Source organism: Schistocerca piceifrons, chromosome X (genome assembly GCF_021461385.2).
Source record: "Schistocerca piceifrons isolate TAMUIC-IGC-003096 chromosome X, iqSchPice1.1, whole genome shotgun sequence".
In the NCBI taxonomy this organism is placed as follows: domain Eukaryota; kingdom Metazoa; phylum Arthropoda; class Insecta; order Orthoptera; family Acrididae; genus Schistocerca; species Schistocerca piceifrons.
Window position 1 is genome coordinate 185913226 of NC_060149.1, and position 11856 is coordinate 185925081.

Here is an 11856-nt window from a genome sequence, read left to right on the forward strand (position 1 = left end):
GAAATTAATGGTTCAAATAGTTCAAATGGCTCTGAGCACTATGGGACTTAACTTCTGAGGTCATCAGTCGCCTAGAACTTAGAACTAATTAAACCTAACTAACCTAAGGACTCACACACATCCATGCCCGAGGCAGGATTCGAACCTGCGACCGTAGCGGTCGCTCGGTTCCAGACTGCAGCGCCTAGAACCGCACGGCCACTCCGGCCGGCCAGAAATTAATGGCTGAGCCCTAACGAAAGACAAATACTCAAGTAAAGGGCAGTGTTAACATAATATTTTACATCTGGTGGCTCAGAACGTGTATTGTGCACTGCTAGCGTATTTTACCAACAGCTGAGACACCATTCAGTCGCACTGTAAGAAAAACGACCGACAAAACAGCTTTATATGTTGTTGCTACGTGATAATGCACTTGGCTGATTTCGTAAGTGAAACTATCCAGGAGTTTGTTTGGGACATCATCACTCACGCACTTATACCTCTGATCTTATTCCCTCAATTTTGTACTATTCCTGCTCTTTATCTAACGACCGTCGATAAAATCCCGTTCCAGACGAAAATTCTCTTAAAACCTGTTTGAAGCCAACTTTAACTTAGATCCAGTAGGTTTTCATACTCATGGAATCTGTGAACTACCTGAGCATTGTCAGACAGTTTTAGATAATGTGAGACAATATATTGCTGATGATTAATTTATGTATGATGTTTACTCTTGTGTACAATAAAGTAATTGGAAACGCTATTACAGTATGCAATATAATAACGCAAATGAAATACAGCTTACCATGATAGCCTTCAGATAAAAATCTCTTTTAATAAAACATAAAGTATCACATGAGCGTGCCTATATCAGTGCAAATTAGTAAGATATTACTCACTTCGGGCTTCGAAATGGTCTGTATTTGCTCACTATCCGGCGTCAGACTCAAGCAGTGTGGAAACGTAGCATTACATAAATAAAACTGTGTATTCACAAAAACCAAAAATTATGTTGGCAGAAATGGAAAGAGGCATTAACAATTGTCCAATATCATTAATTTTGTGCCCATACACTATCGAGTTCTACAAGTCATGAGAACACATTTTTAATGAAGAAGGTTTCTTAAGCTTTCCTCATTGATTTTCGATATGGCTGCCTGTACCTCTCTCACAGAGTGACTAAAAAACCAGCGAGACTGGTATCGTAAGCCAAAGCCGCCTTTACTTTACAGGCAAGCACGTAATCTGAGAGCTAGCGTAAAGCTTCACTATTCTCCTTTCCCTTATTACCCTAGGGGTGACTATGACAGATACACTGCTACGTAGAAGACGAGATGCGTTACAATTTCCGCGAGAATGACCTTCCTGGAAACAAAAACACAAAATGATAACTTTATCTCACAGCACAAGTGAAAATCGCTAACATCATTCAACAGAAATGATACTAACACACTGATCAGCCAAAACATTATGACCGCTGCCCACCGCGGCGTTGGATGCCGCTTGGAGGCGTTGTGGATACGTGACGCGGTAACAAAAGTATGTAAGCGGAGCAGACATGGACGGGGGATCACCCTAGCGAAAACATGGGCTGCAATTGGGGAAACCCATTGAGATAAGCGACTCTGACAAAAGGCTAATTATTATTACGCAGATACTGTGAACGAGTACTTCGAAAACGGCGAAGCTGGTCGAATGTCCACGTGCTACTGTCGTAAGCATCTACGGAAAGAGGCAGAAGGACAGTGAAACTACCACTAGGCGTTAAATGGTTGTACATCCACGACTCTTCACAGAACGTGGGTTCGGAAGATTGTTTGCTCTGTGAAGTAGGATAGATGGTGATCTGTGGCGTCTCTGCCGAAAGAGCACAATGATAGTGTACGCACAAGTGTTTCGAAGCACACCGTTCATCGTACATTGTTGAACATAGAGCTCCGTAGCAGACCACCCCTACGTGTTCATGTGTTGACCCAGCGACATTGTCAGTTAAGGTTGCAGTGGGCACAGGACCATCGGGAATCGACCGTCGATCAATGGGATGTGTCGGCTCTTCGGGTGACTCACATTTTTGCTACACTAGCTCAATGGCCGTCTCCACAAATGCCGTCGTTGACGTGAAGGCGCTCGAAACGTGTAGCGTACCACGTACGCACACTGGTGCAAGCAGAATTATGCAGTAGGAGACATTCTCCTGCGCTTTCATGCAAACTGTAGCAGTAATCGAAGACATGCGGACAGCTGCGAACCACCTGCAAAGTTTGCTGTCTTCACCGACGGTGATGTCATATTTCAGCAGTATAATTGTCCGTGTTCGGAGCCAGAATCGTGCTACAGTGGTTTGAGGAGCATTATAGTGACATTAGGTTGATGTCTCGGCGAACAGATTTGCCTGGTGTAAATCCCATGGAAACCCTTTTGGACGCTATTGGGCGCCATCCCCGCGTACGGATATCTGCTCCCTATTATTTGCGCGAATTATGTGACTTGTCCGTAGACATTTAATCCCAAATACCTCCAGAAACCTACCAACAAACTGAGGGATCCCTGATACGTTCCAAAGACGGTCAAACAAGCTATTCAGCCTGTGGTCGTTATTTTTCGGCTCATCAGTGTATATCAAGTGAATTTAGCAGAATTATTCTCTGACATCCAGAAGCTGATACGTGTGCCACAGAATTGCCAAACATATCGTTGGTAAGGCGTGTTTCTTGAGCAGGCTATGAAGTGACCACAGCTCTCGTGTCGAAGACGCGGCTGTTGAGGGTCGGAACACCTAAAGTGTACGTCACTGTTGCTTTCTCACATTTCTGTAACTAAGTGTGAGATTTAGACTGTAGTTACTAATAATTCTCAGATGCAGTGACTGGAAACTAAACATCATAAATCAATAACATTCACGGTTATTTATGTTTCTTTTTACCTTAAGGATATTCGAAATTAAAACTGCCATCGCCAGACGTGATTCACATTTTTGGAGCTTCTCCGGTGGTTATATCGTAAATAACATGAGTAGGCAACTCATATAATTATAGACTTATAAAATATGTTTCTCGAAACCGCTGTCATTGGGACTATCAACAAAAGAGAGGCATTTAAATGAAGACGCAACAGCACAAAAAAAAGAATGGTTCAAATGGCTCTGAGCACTATGGGACTTAACAGCTGAGGTCATTAGTCCCCTAGAGCTTAGAACTACCTAAACCTAACTAACCTAAGGACATCACACACATACATGCCGAGGCAGGATTCGAACTTGCGACCGTAGCGGTCGCGCGGTTCCAGACTGAAGCGCCTAGAACCGCTCGGCCACTCCGGCTAACAACACAAAATTTATTTCGAAACGTAACATGTAGAGTGACACGACCCGCTGCTGGGCGCGAAACTATATGCAATCACAGGAAATATGTACTCAAAAAGCAGATTAAAATGTAGCCAGCGATTACATGCGGTTCAAGATTCAGTCCAGATTCTGTTAACACGAAAGGAGAAGCAGTTATTTTCCGAAAGTGGAACAAGGAACACGCAACGGTGACAGTAATGTCTAAAATGAGTCATGCTTAAGGAAAACTATCATTCACTCCATAAATACTTAGAGAACGACAAGTATCATTTACTCGACATGATTACACTATATCTGCTGCTCATGCTGGTGTCAATAAAAATGGAAAGCCCGTATGCTGAAGAGCTTTTCAATGTGCAATACGCTTAAGACTGAGAGATCCCAAAACAAACGATCCAGTCAAATTAATGTGACCACCACCTATGTTCTATGTCCACGTGCAGTAACCACTCACAGACGGCAGGTGGCAGCACCAGCAGAGGAGGGAATATTAAGGGTGACGGAGGGGATGTGGAGAATAATGCTGTCGTTGTCAGACGGCCTCTATGGTGGCTGGCAGCGTCCTTACATCCCGCTCACATGAGACATGATAAATTTCTGTGTCAGAAGCTTACTATTAACCAGTTAATAGAAAGCCGGATTTTCTTCACCATGTCTAATCTGTGAGCTCTGCGCATCTTCCGTTACAACACGATCGTGAGCCAGCCAACTGTGTATTACTGTTACTGGTTAACTAATCCCAGTTGGATAGTTGTAAGGTATGGGTTCGACTGTCATTTCAGGCATCCATTTTTAACAGGCACGAATAGATCTACTTCACCTCTGGTAACGCCAAGGGAAGAACTTCAGGTTGCACCGTACATCAGAATCCTAGTTAAGCATACTATCCCTTCACTACCAACCGTGGCAAAACCGGTTTACGTTGGGCTATAACAGAGGCGCATTTCGCGGCAAACAGAAATTCTGTCACCAGTAAGCTAGCTTACACTAGAAATTTTATTTTGTTTAACGAATTCAGTGATCATTTAAGGTCAAAGGCTCTTATAGTATTTGAACTTGAGAGTTGTAAATTTTGGTGTTGGACTGGAATTCGATTTACTATCTCCTATTTCGCGGATGTTCGAGTCCTCCCTCGGGCATGGGTGTGTATGTTTGTCCTTAGGATAATTTAGGTTAATTAATGTGTAAGCTTAGGGACTGATGACCTTACCAGGTAAGTCCCATAAGATTTCACACACATTTGAACATTTTTTTCCTATTTCGCAGTATTTGACTTAACGTCCATTCGTTGATAGGAAAAATATCGGTATGTGCCAGGTTCTATTCATGATCAGGTAAAAAGAATTTTATCCTCAGACCAGATACAGTGATCTCGTTGGTGGTGAAAAAATTCGGTATCTAAAATATGATTTTACTCATTTAACAATCTGATCACGTGTCATAAAATTTTACATAATAGCGTTGCAGTTTCAAACTTGTGCACACTCTGTTACTTGTGTATGAAAGCAAATCAAACGTCTTTCATGGTTAGTCAACAGGAAGACAGCTCTCTTGATAGGATTCCCTTTAAATACAAAAAATTTCGTTACTTGTTTTTAAGTTCGTATTTAATAACAGATCTGGTGAAAACTTCGATATTTCACATCTGTTTATGCCTAGGCAGCAATGACGATCTTTGCCGTGTTAGATTCTGGGTCAGACACGAAAGCTTTGCTTACTTAGCAGTGGCTATTGGTGCTGAGTTTCAAACCAGATCCAGAAAAGAAAAGGTCGTCGTGTCACTTAAATATCAAACACGGGAACAAATAATTGTTTATGAATCACGAGTACAGTGAAATTATAGGTGATACTCTGTCTGTGTTGAGGTTTCCATAGAGCGCTTGCAGCTGTTAATCACGTTTTGCTGACCGACCATTTTATGCATGATCATTTGCTACAGGCATGACGTTTAGTATGTATGTGGAAAACCTTTGTTAAAGCAAAACTGCTTCGATTTGTTATAGAGCTTTAAGAGACTAGACATTGTTTCATAATGTCTCGTTCATAAAAATGTTTACTTTAAGTATTACTGAAAGACTTGTGCTACAGATTTAGTTGTCTCAGATTATAGTGGATGTAGTAATGCTTTTGAAACGTCACATATTGGAGTAAAGTCGAGTCTCATCTCTAACAACATGTTTCGTAGTATTTGCAATGTCGTGGTTTGTTTTACATTTGTATTGATTGCCATAAAGAATAGTTACTTGTAAGACTTCATTTTCGCCCTTGACTATACGTTTATTAAAAATTCACTATTTCAGTTTCAACCTTTAGGTCATTTTGAAGTGGTTAACAGCTGCAAACAATATACACACAATATACAATATACACCGCAATCACACATACATGTCTTACAGCGCATTCACGAAACTGTTGATTACAAAAGACAAAAAATTACCTACGTGCTGTACGGCAGCTGTAGTTATCAATAAAAGGAATAAAAATGAGGGGAGCCTCTAGTATTCGTATCAGTCTTAATGCTGTTTTTATTTATTGTTATTTCATCCGCCTCGATACATACGGAGCGAGGACTGACAGCGGGGCAATAGCCTTAAGCGCATGCACCATCTAAATAAAGTATAAAATGCTAAAATGCGTCAATATGTTACGAGAACGCATCGTAAAACACAAATAAATGCAACACCCTTTACTGGATTTACCGTTATATGACAGACGGAATAGGAACCCATGAAGTGTAACTTGTGCTTACTGCACATGTCAGTAACGAACTGCGTGCTGGTCAAAAACAGGAGGGAAAGAGCTCCAACGAATTAACGTCATCCTCGAAGACTAGACTTAAGTCGCATGCAGGGGTCCTGGTTAACATCATTTGCCAGCATGGAGAACTATGTTCCTTGCTGCTAATCTTGTGGTAATGGGAAATGAGGTCAATAAGACTTTATAGACAGTATTAAAAAACACTAGGAAGAAACGCACATATCGATAAACTAGCAAATACCTTCAGCGCTACATGGTTATGAAGACATGGTCTCGTATTACACAGTTATGTGACTTTTACGTAATATCCACATACTCCATGCTCATGGTCACTACCGTGTCGTCTGTTGACATCTTGAAAGATTCCTCCTCTCCTTTCTCGCCACCCTTGAAACCTTTTATACCACTATTCATTCCACACGTTACTATCTTAAGCTGTGGAAAAACCTCCAAAATTCTCGTTTTCTTTAAATCACAGAAACTCCCTGCTGATACTCTTCCTACCGCCCCACCTGCCTCACCCCAGTCTTCAGCACCGTCTTCTAATCTACCCGCTCCCGACGAGTCCATCAACACCTGAACCAAAACCATCTCCTTCCCATTAACCATTGTGGTTTCCGTACCTCTTTCTCTTCTGATGACCACCTCCTGCACATCACCCATCTCTTATTCCACCAGCTCAACGGGCGCAAATCCTCTGTTTTTGTCTCCTTCCAGCTAAAGAAAGCCTACAACTGTGTATGTCATTCCAGTCTCCTTTTCAGACTAAATATATATGCACTTCTACTTAATTATGTCTGCCTTATTGCATCCTTACTCTATGACCATTAACGAGACCAACTCCAATACCTTTCATTCCACTGCGGACGTGCCCCAAGCCTCCTACCTCTGTCCGCTCCTCTCCTCTCCTCTCCTCTCCTCTCCTCTCCTCTCCTCTCCTCTCCTCTCCTCTCCTCTCCTCTATCTCCCCTACATGGCCGATATATCCAAACCACCGCCAGCAGTCCACCCCCTTCTTTATGCTGATGACACTGCTTTCCTCGCTCTCTGTCCTACACTACAGAAATCCTAACGATCCCTCCAAAGCCACATTCTTCAGTTTACTTCCTGGTGTAGCTAGTGGCTCCTCAAGAGCATTCCTTCCAAAATCCAGACAATAATTATAGGACGTACCACCCACACCTACCGTGTCCATGACTTCTACCTTACCATTTATGACAGTACTGTCCAGCTAACTAATACCCTAAAATATCTTGGACTAACAATCATCTCGTAACTAACGTGGAGATCTCATCTGTTAAACATCTAACAGAAAGCCCACAACAGACTAAAATTACTAACTGGCCGAACTTGGGAACTGCACTCCTCCACTGTCAACCACACCAATAAATTCTTCATCAGTCCCATCCTTTGTTATGTGAATGTTTCATAGATCCCTGCTCATCCCCAGTCTCTACAGATCCCGGAACTCCATGCACTCCAATTCGCTTTCTGCATCCGTTTATCTTCCCCCACAAGGATTCTTTGCCAACTCATCAAATTCCCGCCCCTTCTCAATCACACTGAACACCTCCAAACACTCTACACCACCCACAGACTCTATTCCAAATATCCTATCTTTTCTCCTCTACTTTCCAATCCTCATATTCTGCCGTGCCTTCACCATCACATCCCACCAACCCTCCACTACAAGTCCTTCACATGCTCTCCCAACAAAACTTCAACCATCTCCCCCTCTGAGAACATGAACTCCGTCCCAGGATTTACCGATCCCGCCAGCCATAGATCTACCCTCCTCAGACGATCTTATCAGGGCTTCCTCTTCTTCCCCTCTCCTCATTTCCATACCCCATTTCCTCCCCACTGCGTTTGTTGCCCCACCTCTTTTCCTAACAACTATTAGTGTCACCAACTCCTCCTTCTACTCCACCCCGTCTTCTGTCACAACAGTCACTCCTATCCCATCGCTGCTATGTACCAGTCTTTCGACCACATAACGCCAGAATCCTACCCTCCTCACTGGCAAACCTTTTCCTCTTTATTAACTAACTCCCTATCCCATGGCAAGTCTTCCCAGTTTCTAAAGACGAGGAACTGCTTCTTTTAAACATCAGCGCTTCGGCAACTTATTTTGAATGTTTTAGAAGTACATTTATTGTGTTTCATTTTACCTTTTATTAAAAACTGTTTTTAACTACCAGTGCAATTAGTCACCTACCACATACACCACTGGCCATTAAAATTGCTGCACCAAGAAGAAATGCAAATGATAAACGGTTATTCATTGGACAAATATATTATACTAGAACTGACATGTGATTACATTTTCACGCAATTTGGGTGCATAGATCCTGAGAAATCAGTACCCACAAAAACCACCTATAGCCGTAATAACGGCCTTGATACGCCTGGGAATTGAGTCAAACAGAGCTTAGATGGCTGCCCATACAGCTTCAACACGATACCACAGTTCATCAAGAGTAGTGACTGGCATATCGTGACGAGCCAGTTGCTAAGCCACCATTGACCAGACGTTTTAAATTGGTCAGAGATGTGGAGAATGTGCTGGCCAGGGCAGCAGTCGAACATTTTCTGTATCCAGAAAGGCCCTTAGAGGACCTGCAACATGCGGTCGTGCATTATCCTGCTGAAATGTAGGGTTTCGCAGGGATCGAATGAAGGGTAGAGCCACATCCGAAATGTAACGTCCACTGTTCAAAGTGCCGTCAATGCGAACAAGAGGTGACCGAAACGTGTAACCAAAGGCACCCCATACCATCACGCCGGGCGATACGCCAGTATGGCCATGACGAATACACGCCTCCAATGTGCGTTCACCGCGATGTCGCCTAACACGGATGCGACTATCGTGATGCTGTAAACAGAACCTGGATTCATCCGAAAAAATGATGTCTTGCCATTCGTGCACCCAGGTTCGTCGTTGAGTACACGATCGCAGGCACTCCTGTCTGCGATGCAGCGTCAAGGGTAACCGCAGCCATGGTCTCCGAGCTTATAGTCCATGCTGCTGCAAACGTCGTCGAACTTCGTGCAGATGGTTGTTGTCTTGCAAATGTCCTCATCTGTTGACTCAGAGATCGAGACGTGGCTGAACGATCCGTTATAGCCATGCGGACAAGATGCCTGTTATCTCGACTGCTAGTGATACGAGGCCGTTGGGATCCAGCACGGCGTTCCGTATTACCCTCCTAAGCCCACCGATTCCATATTCTGCTAACAGTCATTGGATCTCGAGCAACGCGAGCAGAAATGTAGCGATACGATAAACCGCAATCGCGATAGGCTACAATCCGACCTTTATCAAAGTCGGAAACGTGATGGTACGCATTTCTCCTCCTTACACGAGCATGACAACAACGTTTGACCAGGCAACGCCGGTCAACTGCTGTTTGTGTATGAGAAATCGGTTGAAAACTTTCCTCACGTCAGCACGTTGTAGGTGTCGCCACCGGCGCCAACCTTGTGTGAATGCTCTGAAAAGCTAATTATTTGCATATCACAGTATCTTCTTTCTGTCGGTTAAATGTCGAAGCTGTAGCACGCCATCTTCTTGGTGTAGCAATTTTAATGGCCAGTAGTGTATCTAAAATCTTACATTTTATTTTCCAAATTTAAAAGGTTTTAAATTCAAATTAAATATTTCCAATATGTGCAGCGCAGACACATCGCTAGAACAAAATTTAATTTACACGACACACGTGAGACGTATTGTCGTTTCATCAGGTATTGTGTGTAATTGTAATATATATACTGATGCAAGCCTTACATCTAATAACGACATAAATATACTTGGCCAACCTGTGTTCCGACACTAAATAAAGAGCTGCGGCAAAAGAATTCTCGTGCTTCTATGCTGTTTTTGTAAAGGTATCACATTTAACACCGTACATGTAGGTTTCTGTGAGGTTCACTTTGGAGACGTAATTTTTCAACTCTTTAGTAGTGTATTCGTCGCATTATATAATCACGATACATTAAAATTCCTTATCGAACCTAGAGCCAAATCAAGTTCCTGTACCTTTAGCATCCTATGTGCAACAAATTAGTTTCTTTTCCTTTCGTTGGTACTGCGATATGTTCTTTTGTAGATCAGTCAAAAACATAAAAATCGAGAAAACACTAATAAGGATTATTTCATCTGTACAGACCTTAGGTTATAACTAAATTATTTACACTAGCTTTATATTTTACATGCGATCTATTTGAGAGCTGCATTAACTGCGCAGCTTATTCGAATCCCAACATAAATGAAATATTATTTTATTTATAATTAACGTTTTTTAACAGTAAATCTTATTTTTGAAACACTGTACCAGCTCATGAATTACCTTTCATTGACCGAATATAAATTACAGGATAGATGTAACTAATGTAATAGTTTTGTGCCCCTCCTGATCTGATAGTCAGCGGGCACGTTCTCATTTAGTATTTTTAAGGTTCAAATGGTTCAAATGGCTGTGAGCACTATGGGACTTAACTGCTGAGGTCATCAGTCCCCTAGAACTTAGAACTAATTAAACCTAACTAACCTAAGGACAGGAAACAGTGCCACGTTGTGCGCACGCCCTGTTATAAAGAGGCAAAAGCATACGCTAAAACTGTGCCGTTCAATTAACGCACGAACGTACCATCGCAAATGGAAAACAAATAACAGAATTTTAAGGCAGACACACCCATCGTGGGTCAAAAGTTTACGCAAGTTCGTCTGTGTAAACATGCGAAACAATTAGAAGCGAACATTTAAAATACTCCTTAACTGTTGGTTGCACATTTATTTCTCGCTAAGCCCCAGTTTCGGTAAATGATATTTACTGTTCCTCTCTCAGTTACTGTCATTTCTGAAACAATTTATAGCAAGCATTAGACTAAATCTTACAGCTCTCTAACAGAGAAAACGCGATACAATACTTCAGTTGTGGGTACGTATAATGTACCTATCTTGATCCAGCGTCTTGAGGGGAACTGGACCCGCCTTAGTGAGTCAATATCCTCAACCAACTAGATAAGATATATTACTGCAGACTATTAAATAATAATATTGACTTGAGGACACTGCTGACCTGCGATCAGCGTGTGAATGGTTATGCTGATCCCAGGCTGGAAGCTCTAAGGCTGGGTCGAGAATGCTGAGCGAACTGCTCTACCGAGGGTTAACATTGTTCATGGGTGACTGTATCTGGCCAGACCAACTTTCCATGGACCTGCTTACACCTTGTGAGTTTCCCGGATACTGTAATTCTGTCCCGGATAGAAGACTATTAAATATGTCGTAGTTGGGGATGAAACACGTGGCTGAGGAAGTCTTCACACTTTCACAATATTCGCAATGAACCGTAATGGATCAACGACCAACAACTTCGCAGAACTCCACTCCCTAACTGTGAATTGTTAGTTAGTTACATGTTCCATAGATCATTTGTACAACTGATTTTATAGAGCTGATGTGTAACGAGTCAGCTCCCAAACTATGTACGCAGGTTAGTGTTAATATTAATCAACAAATTAAACGTTATTTCTTAGTCCTACACATGCAACCACACTTAATAACAAGGTATTTTAATGTTGTTACATACTGAACTCGTTTCTGGACCACGGACAGGGCAATAAAAGTCATTTCGTTCCTGTGTATTGTAGCTGTGAGCATCACTGTTCTTTTCAAACCTCGACGGATTATTTATGACGAATTTCATTGACTTGTAGCAGCGGAAGTTCCTGTTGTAGCACAAAAAACGTGAATATGCAACTATTTATTA